Raw genomic sequence first — 10,556 nt, 5'->3', positions numbered from 1 at the left:
TTTCAAATCCATTTTTCTGGCAGTCAGAGCAAAAGTGCTGATAACGGTGTCACTGTCCAATAATATATGTACCTGACTGCTTGTTTTTAAATTTACATTTTATTTTCACTATATTAAAATAATAATGAACATTGCTATGGGGAGTGCTCTAAACAGGTTTTTGCCATGCCTGCCATACAGCATCACCAAAGCTCTAAGATAATTACTGTATGTATAACATGAGTTCCATCTAAGGTTTGTGTACATTTTTAAAGAAAATCAATCTGTAGGTGGTACTAGGTAGAAAATAATTTTTTTGGGGGGTGAGATACAGAAGAAGTTTCCTTGTCTTCCTACAACCATAATAATCAGTAACCCAAGAGATTAATAGAAATGATGGCTATAACCCTAAACACAATAAGAATTCCTCTTAATGGCAGTAGTATGTGATATTTAGTGCTAAAGATTTTTTTCACAGTAGGGCCTGGATAGCCCAGTGTCCTTTTTTAATTCCATAAATGACTGTTGGCTTTGCCTTAGTTTACAGCTGCCACTGCAGCACCCGTCATCTAAATATATCTGACTGGGAGTCAGTTAGATATATTAGGTAGCACTTGCATGTTTTTATTATTAGAGTTTGTATAGCAGATAGCAGTGTATGTAGAAATACATCTTCTCTGTAGACAGATCAAACAGACTTTAATAATACCTTGCAGAGCTCCTAGCATGGCTGTAAACTCTCAAGTCTTTTTAAGGCTAAGTTGTTGGCTCAGCTCATTCAAACCCTCAGCAAATGCCAAGACTTTCAGCTATCAGCCTTGTATTCCGCTTTTATTGTTTTTGAATAATCATAGTTTTAGTCTTATGCAGTTTTTAGAAATTGATGCTCTCCTCCAGCAGAGTGGTGATGACGTCACACCCTCTACCTTATACTCTTCTGTTCTCCAACCTTTTCTTTGTTTTCCCCTTCTGTAGTCTTAGTTTTCAGCTTTTGCAGACTACTTGTACAATACAAATTGCCAGCTTTCAGAAAATATGTTTCGCATTTCAATGAGAGTTACAGTTTTCAAAGGATTTGGCCTAAAGCACAGTGCCAACTAATTCCCCCATTAAAAACTATGGTAAGAGGGTTCCAGAATTTTCTGAGCAGACCCAGATGACTCACAATCATAGCACTATTTTTTGTAATTTTTTCACATAAAGTATATCACTTTGTTAGGTGAAGCCTAGACTTGTAGTCTTTTACTTTATTGCACTGTTTCTAAGGCAAAGTTTTGAATCTTTTCTGACAGTTTCTTTATATAAACAAAGGTGTCTCCCACCCATCTCTCCCCCCTCTCTCTCTTTCCTCTATGGAATCAGTATTAAACAAGCAGAAACAAAGCACAAGACAGAGAGAAGAATACTGGACTGATTTGAATGATGACAAGTAATTCGTGCCTTAATCTACCCCTTGTGCCCTCTTTAGGCATTTTTGTACATTTTTCTTAACTTTTGTTTTGGATTTTAGCTGTGTTAAAGCTTAAGGCATAATTTTATTTCTTTTCTTTTTAGTAAAATTTTTTAAATCTAGTGTGTTTTCCTCTTACATGTCATTTATAATCTATTTATGCACTTGGCACTCTCTGGACACCTGTGTGGCTTTTTTACAGTTTTATAGTAAGTTTCAACTATTTCAGCAAAAACAGTTCAGCTTTTTTCAGCATTGTTTGGTAAATCCTTTTAGTGGTGAAGCATTCACAGTGCATTTTCTTTTGGAAATGCTCTTTCTAGTTCTCATATAGGTTTGATACACCTCTGCATCTTGTTTCCAAGGAAACAACCCAACAGTGTTCTTATTGTTGACCCTCCCACAGGTCACACAGGTCAGGTGGCAATTGTAGGTACCGACTATTTGACATGTGGGGCAGATAGGAAGCACCCACTTTTGAAAGAAGTAAGTTGAAATCATCACATTAGAAATCATCAGTTTAAAATAACATTTTTTTAAAAGACTATCGATCAAATGTCCTTGCTCCCTTTGTGTGTTTCTTAGTTGTAGATATCTGTCAAATAATTAAACGTAAATAAAACGTACCTAGAACATGGACAGATCATGAGAAATGGGCATCTGCAGTTTTGTGCATATGTGCACGCTTTTTTGGGTAGTTTTCTGTATATTTATGGTGATTTATGTTATGTGTCATTTTGCTCTTTTCCTGGATCATTTCAGTTTATTGCAGGCCATTAATAATCTGCATTAATAATTAGCTGTGGCCAGGCTGATAAATGACCACCTGAGTCATCATCCATTGGCTTTAAAGACACAGAAGAGGAAATATTGAAAATGTGAAAAATCTTGGGAAGTGTGGACTTAAAATAAAATGAGCTGACCAGCCCTTTCTTCTTTTCTGTGCAGCAGGATGTTACAACAGTGCTCCCTTGTGTTAGCTATATGTAACTAAGCTGTGTATATTTGCTCCTTGTTAGATGATGAAAAGGTCCTTAAGAATAGAGACAGCCAACTTCCTGTGGAGGAAAAGGTGGCTGGCTTGTCCCTCAATTAGGGGACCATCCTTTACCTCAGGGTGAGGCAAGGACCAAGGATCCTGAATCACAGTATGATTGATGACGCAAAAGTTACATATGAAGACAAGTGGCTGAACAAAAGCCCTGTAGCTCATGTTTGCAGTAAACTATTCTCAAACCCTCGTCTCCTGTATAAAAGTCTTGTTTTATTCCTCAGAAGGAGTTTTAAGCAGCTGAGAACAGTCTAAAATAAGGCTGATATTATCCTCCTTAATATTTTAGTCTTACTTAAGTTACAGCACTAGATGGCAGCTTTTTGCTATGCTTATGTTCAGACTGAACATTAGTATGAGGTAAAAAGGGGTTGAGAGTGACAAACCTGCAATAGCAAAGAGTTAGAAAAGATGTGGAAGGCAGAGACACAATAGGGGTAAAAGGAAAACTGGGGGCGGTGACCCCCAGACATCAGAGATCTCTGTCCAGAAGAAGTCCTTTACTTTACCTTTAGTGCACTAAATATTGTTAACTAACAGTCTAGATGTTAGGGGTAGGACAGTGTGAATACAAATCTTCAATGTGATGACAGAAAAGTGACCATGATAACAAAGAGGCTTCTCCTCAGCCCTACTTTCTCACACGATGAACATCCTTCGGCGATGCATTTGATTTCTATAGAGCTCTGTCTTTCTGACTGTATTGTTATCCATTTTCCACAGGTCTGCTCCCATGAGAGCACACTGACACTGACAGTAAATGCTCAGCATGCAGCAAGCATGGCCACTGTCACCCTGTCATTCCTACCATATTATCCTCTCTCTCATCATCTGTTTGTGTCACACTCACTCACACACTCAAGCATAAAAGTTCAATCTCAAATTTCCGGTTTCTGACATCTAAAAATTTACAAATACTCTGTGGGATCAAATAACTTTCATGCTCTTCTAACAAGCCCCCCAGGATCTTTTTTCTCAGCCTCCCCTCATCAATTCCACCATCATGATGATGTGATGTCACAAACACAGCCTTTTGGGGTAACTGGAGATCATCTTGAGAGCAAAAGGCGAGAAAAAACCCTCCTCACCTCTGTGTAACAATAATGGCATGAGCTGGACAGTTTTGGAGTGGATTTATTTTCAGTGGTATCAAAGAGGAGACAAGGAGAGCTGGAGTAAAGGCATTGTCAGGGAGCCCTGGGAAAGTCTTGTAAGAGGACACCTCGGGTCTTAGGGGCAAAGTTTCGGCAGGATGAATGCAGAGAGGAGGCTTTGTTTGGCTAATGTATGATTGGGATAATGGACATCTACATACATCAAGATGGTGAGGTCACCCACACAGCAACAGCACATGAAACTATATTTCACGTAATGTTTGTTGGAGGCTCTGCATGAAATTGTAGGTCTGTCCCTCCACATGTAATGCAGTACTGGAATCGACTTGTATCCCATACACACAGGCACACACTTCAAAACATATCCACATTGTAGGCTATTTAAACAGGGCTCACAAGATATCTGGTTAGAGAATATTGTCCCATTTAAATGTGCATAAAATTCAAAAAGTCTTTCAGCCATAATGTTCAAATGGACTGTTTCTCCAAACCTTGTTTAAAGAGTGCTCCCATGTATGGAGACAGGCAAGGGTGGGGGTCATCCTTTTGTTATCATTTTAGTACCAAAATGGTAGCTGCTTTTTAACAGGAGACATAGTTGTTTCACACTGGACTCAAACTGCAGTCTCATTGGGAAAATCCTTTGCTTTTCTTACCTGTCCACCCACCTCAAAATCCTCCTTACAAATGTTTCTGTGCGTACATACTAGGTGAGTCATCTGCAAAAACAAAATTGGAACAGAAAGAAATTTTGACATTTTATGCCTAGAACTACATCATTCAACACGTTGCTGTTATTTGGTTAAAGTAAAAAAGGTTAACGTGGTCCCACCAACTTGCTCAATGCTTTTCTCTCTCCACTATCCACTTACCCCAACCGGTCAAGGCAGATGGCTGCCCACCATGAGCCTGGTTCTGCTGGAGGTTTCTTCCGTTAAAGGGAGTTTTTCCTCTCTACTGTTGCCTAGGGCTTGTTCGAGGGGGAATTGTTGGGTTCTCTATACATCTTTATAGTCTTTATTATGACTTAATTATGTAAAGTGCCTAAAGATAACTTTGTTTTGAAGTGGCGCTATATAAATAAAGTTGAATTTAATTTAATTTAATGTTATTTATTGCAGAAAACCAATTAATTCACTCACGCAGTTCACACACTTTTCTTGTCACTGCGGTTGGTTCTCTTTACAAGTTGAGTTGAATTGAATTGAATTGAATCTGTTTACTGGAGGAAAGGTGAATGTTTCATCTAGTTACATTGTAATAGAAGAGGACTCATCCAATAGAAAATGCAGGTCCTAAACAAAAGCTGGAAGCATTATCAATGCTTTGAAACGTAATTTAAGAGCATGTCGGTGGTAATGCATGTTTCCATGAGGATGAGATCATCAAGAAAGCAACAAGGCTATCAAGTGGTCCTCAAGCATTCTGTGTTGTCACCTGATACCTGATGAGGAACAAACAGCACAAATTTTACCCTCCTGTCTGCAGGGGTTGTGCATGTGTGCGCGCACATATGTGTGTGTGTGTGTGTGTGTGTGTGTGTGTGTGTGTGTGTGTGTGTGTGTGTGTGTGTGCGTGCATGTGTGTGTTACAAAAAGACATCCTTGTATATAGGGAACCAAGTGTCATTTATGTGAACTGTAAATGATCTAAGTTTGTAATTTGGGAAATGAGAGCCTGTGCTGGAGTTTACTTAGAGTTTGTAAGAGAATCCACATTTCACAAAACCACTTTGAAAACCATTTCTGTCATTAAAGCACATTTCTGGAAACTAACCAGCTTATGTTGTCAAAAGACACATAAAATGCCTGAATTTCTGAAAGCTGCAGAAAAGAGCTTGAGGTGTCTATTTTGTATATCTACAGCCACTGCTCATTTTGTTAGTGGCAGTTGTGATCTTCCCATGTCTACAAATTGCTGAAAAAAGCTTTGAAACATTGTATAAGAAAATCACAGATGCAGCCATAGTGATCAGATTTAAACGGCCTTTTTTGTCACACCATCACAAAGCTACATTGTGTAACTTTTTACAAATATTCTTTTTGGAGAGAAACGCCCCAGAACTTATGTTGTTCACGGTGTCACATTCAGCCATACACAAACACACACACAGATACAGATGATGGCAGCTCCTATGCAAGGTACTTCCCTGAACCACTGGGAGCATCTTCGGATTTAGTGTTCTGTGTAAACCAGGTTTAGATTCAACTTTGATTTTTAAAATAATTTTTTATTAATTATACTATTTAATTTACCATTATCTTTTATCTCTTATTTGTGTGCTTAAGTCTTACTCTTAAAGACTTTTATGTGTTTATGAGTTGACAAGGCATCTCATTTAACATGCCTTGTCAACTTTGCTTTTTTAAAATATATTCTTGTTCTGAGGCACTATTATCACTGTTTTGAGTTTTTCTCTTTAATTGTTTTTTTTTTGTGCATCTTTCATCAACTTTTCAATTATCTGTAAAGGTCTTTGAATTGCATTAATTTGTATAAAAGATGCTATATTAATAAAGTTATGATGGATTGATTGATTGATATGTTTGTATATTTTTAATCCTGTGTGTTTAGAGCCAAAAAATAGGGTGAATGTGGCCGTCATTTTGGTGCCATTCTAAGTGACGGTGGTGGCAAAAGATTTTTCTGGTGCCAAAGATGTGCAATATTAACAAAAAAATCAAAATGTAAAGACCTGATTAATTTAATTCATACAGGCAGTTGTGGATTCATTGAGAAGATCCTGGAGTGTTTTGACACTTAGTGTGGCATGCTGGATATGTTTGATCCCACAACAGTCTTCTGGTGAATCTGGAATCGCAACCCCGAAACTTAAATACACAAGGAGGAAGCAATTCCGTGCAGAACTGCTGCTGAGTTCTCTGGGCCTAAGCTCATGTCAAATGGCCCAAAAGAGAGCAGAAACATGTTCTGTGATCTGATGAGTCCACATTTCAGCTTGATTTCAGGAAAAATCTATGTTTAAAAAAATCTAAGACTTTTGTCAGTGAAATGTGCAAAATCCGACATCTACGATGGTATAAGAGTGCATCAGTGACCCTGACATGGATTCGTAAATATGTGTGAAGGTACCATTGACAGGAGGCCTTTTGGAATTTTAGAGAGAATTATGCTGCCATCAAACCAACATCAAGGAAGTCATTAGATATGTCATCCAGGATTCATTCTGGACAAGCCACAACAGTGTGGCTTCATATACGAAGAGTGTATGTGTGTGTTTGTGTGTGTGTGTCTGTCTGCCTGCACTTCATATTGCCCTCCTATATTTTAAATGTGTAAAGCATCACAAAGAAGAGAATCAGACAGTGGAGACCAAAAATTTGAAATCATTAATAGCAAAGTGTCATTAAAAATAAATATTACTGTGGTAATATGTCTCTGTTCCAATGTTTTTAAAGTGTCTACTCTACAATAGCTCATATTTATAAAATGCAATTAAGTTAGTCAGTGAAACACTGAAAATCTTTTGTTTTTGCTCACTAAACTAAAGTTTCTACCAATACAGCAAACTAAAGAGTTAAGTTTTTATTGCATTTTAGAAAAGACTTAACTTTAAAGAAACAGGGTTTGTAATTTATTGGAAATGTTGCACAATACAAACAAGCAAATGTAAATTTGTAAAATTTTATCTTATCGAGTTATGTTAACGACATTTATCAGATGCCATTCATGCCCCTTCACTGTCTTTTGTCTTTACTTTTCTGAGCTACTTAGCAGTTTCAACAAGATTATAATTGGATCTAGTAAAGGGGAAGGGCCTGTGATCCCTGTGTGGCTGTGAAATACTGTGTGTCTTTGTCTAGTAAGGATTGGTTTGTGGCTATGAGGGCATCCTTCACTAACATCCTGCCTGAATGAGGAACAGGTGTGTCTGCAGCAGAGAGATTAAACTCTCTTTGACTATTTGAGGCTATTGAGTGCAGAACACACATGTAGACAGACATCCAGCAGCAGCACCTTTCACAGCTCTAGGCCTCAGGACACTCAACAAAATGGACCATTGTATGATTCTATTTTGGTCTTTTTAGTATGTTTGCAGAAGATGAATTTTTGCAGCTTTTGATGTGGCTCTCACCCTTTCTTAGATGTATAATTCTGAAATGATTCATATTATAAGAAAGAGGAAGTTCAATACTTAAAGTAGAGGTACACTTGTAGCGGCTGTTAAGCAGTTAAGCAGCAGTGACACAATATTATCCAATGATTAATTGCTGCTTGTTGTTGTCTGGATTGTTGCCACATGGCTTTCTGGCTCCCAGGTGTGAACTTTGAGAAGCCAGCAGCATTGCTGTAATCCTCCCATTCAGCCATGTGTGAACATTGCAGGGAAATTGTGTGTTGTTGTAAGAATGACAGAGGGTATGTAGGATACCCAGGATGTGCAGGATAAGAAGTCTGTTCTGATGCATTATTGATAGCCTTAAGAAAAGCATCAATAGACACTTAATTGGAGCTTAAAGTGGATGTTTTGTTGCTGATAAAAGAGGCTGAATATACTGCAAACCATTTGTTCTACTTCCATTAACCATCTGCACAACATCTGAAAAAGGGACTTCCTTTACACTGCATTTTACACAGAAAATCCCTTATTATTCCGTTGTCCTGTCATAGGTCTTTTTAAAGCATTTGGGTATAGATGATTGAGTCATGTCCCTGAGAATATAATGGAACAACTGGATTTCCTTTACCCTTCTTGTCATTGAGACCCCCTCATGTGTTGCTGTTGTCTGAAAATATCAGCTGATGATTTGGAAAGCTTCTATGTCTGCAGCCTTTACACACTGTAAAACATTATTTTTTGAGACTTGAGTTTCTTTGACTTGAAATTTTGAGAGAATTGAGTTCAGGGAATGAAATTTAGAGAGTTCACCTAATCTGATAAAATGTTAAAAACAATGTTAGAACATAGAAAAAAGATAGACAATAAAAATAAAATGACAAAGATAAACATTTACATATACATGTTTAATGTAATGATGTTGTACTACAAGTTTGGACATTTACAATAATTATCAATATATCCTTATCAAGTTAATAGAATATATAATATGGTTGCAGTTATGTTCTACAAAAATGCATTGGTGGTTCCAGTTTAGTTGTAAAGAAACATAATTTTTAACAAATAGAGTTGACATTAGTCCTTTTAAGATACATTTTACCAGTCAAATTTGGAATATAGTTTAATAAATAAAGTTTGTTGATCTGAATATTGATACGAGTGATGATCGTTTCATCTCAGAATCCAGACAACAAATAAAGTCTACAAATAGAGCAAGCGATTGTGTGTATACATCTGGATAGAATCATAAAATGGGAAAGAACTGGGAATCATCAAAGTTTGGTACATTAGCCAGTAAAGTTGGCCAACAACCGTAAACTCTATAATCCACAGAGTAACATCTATTGTTTTTGTCTGAACTGTTGAGCAGGGAACTGTAATTTATACAGTAGATCAGATGAGATCCTTCCTTGCTTGATTTGTTAGGCTGGTTTGTTTAAGTTGTTAACACATTGAGGTAGCAATTGATCCGACTCATATGACCTTTAATAAAGCATAACAACAGTCAGCGTGGTTCTTATTATGGGCTTTTTATTAAGAGCAGAGATTAAAACTCAAAAAGAAGGAAGAGGATAGATAGACAGTTGTACCACAGCCAGGAAGGTGGAGCAAAACCAACACTTCAAATAAATACACCAGACTAATAAAAACGTGCCACCACAAACCACATCCCCATCAATACCTGGACACTACAGTATTTAGTAGAGTTTCAAGTGGAGGAAGCAGCTGGTTCCTGGAGTATCTCTTTATAATAATATCCTTTAGAACACTCTCACTTTTATCCTTTCAACTTTATCCTGTGCCATCAGTTTGATATGTTTTTTTTTCATACTACCAGCTGCCATAGAAGCCAGTGAGAGCAGTGAATCAGAGCCATAGTGAAATAAAAACATCATGTCCAAGCTTTTGTCAACAAAATACATTATATATTTTGTATAGCAATTCCAAAGGTTGTAGAACTGTAATTGCAGGATTTATCCCAGAAATCCTCACTGACAAAGGTTTATGGTCCATCCCCTCTCCATCTCTAAAGCATGCAGATTTGCCCTCTGCAACATCAGAGCAAACCTTTCTGAATATGCTATGCAACTTCTAAGACAGGCACTGGTCATATCTCTAATGTCCTACTAACAGGTCTACAGAGGATCCAGGTCAAAAAATCCAAAGCAAAGCTCCTTTGCTCAGTGGTCCAATGATGGTGGCATGAGTTACCTGTACACTTCTAATATTAAGAAAACTGTTGAAGACAGAAATCTCTGATGCACATAAAATAAAAACTCTATTTTTTCTTGTCTGGCACTTACGTCAGACATTTTCTCTCATAAGGTTTTCACCCTGAACTAACTTTGCACTTTTTAATTATAAAGTGATAAATACCTAAATAAATGTAAATGTAATCAATTCATATACTTTATAAACCACAATGGGATCATATGATCAGCAAGTTTCCTTTTGCTTTATTAAACATGTGAATCCATTCAAGATCACTGATTTGGTTGTAGCCCGCAAGAATCATTGTCATCATGCTGGTTTCCAGCAGCAGCACAAGCTAGAGACTCAAAATATATCCTCTCTACTCCACGCAGCCCATCCTCTCCCTGCTGCACTATGCTCTTCTATCCTTAGTTACACTTGTCAATGCCCGTACCCTTCAGTTATTTACCAACATGGTACAACCATGGTTTTTAGGTCCTTGGGTAGCACTGCATTATAAACAGACATTAATCTGTAGTGGAAATTACTGCATAGGCTCATGCAGTTTGTCTCTACATCCACAAATCAATGGCTAAAAACTAGTAACCATATAGTGACTTTCCATTTACAAAATATATTAACATATCCTCTTTAAGTTAATAGAACCTTAAAGAGGATATATGCTTG

This window comes from Channa argus, chromosome 1, assembly GCF_033026475.1.
Source record: "Channa argus isolate prfri chromosome 1, Channa argus male v1.0, whole genome shotgun sequence".
Taxonomy (NCBI): Eukaryota; Metazoa; Chordata; class Actinopteri; order Anabantiformes; family Channidae; genus Channa; species Channa argus.
The sequence above is the reverse complement of the archived record's forward strand: the minus strand, read 5'-3'. Positions refer to the sequence as shown.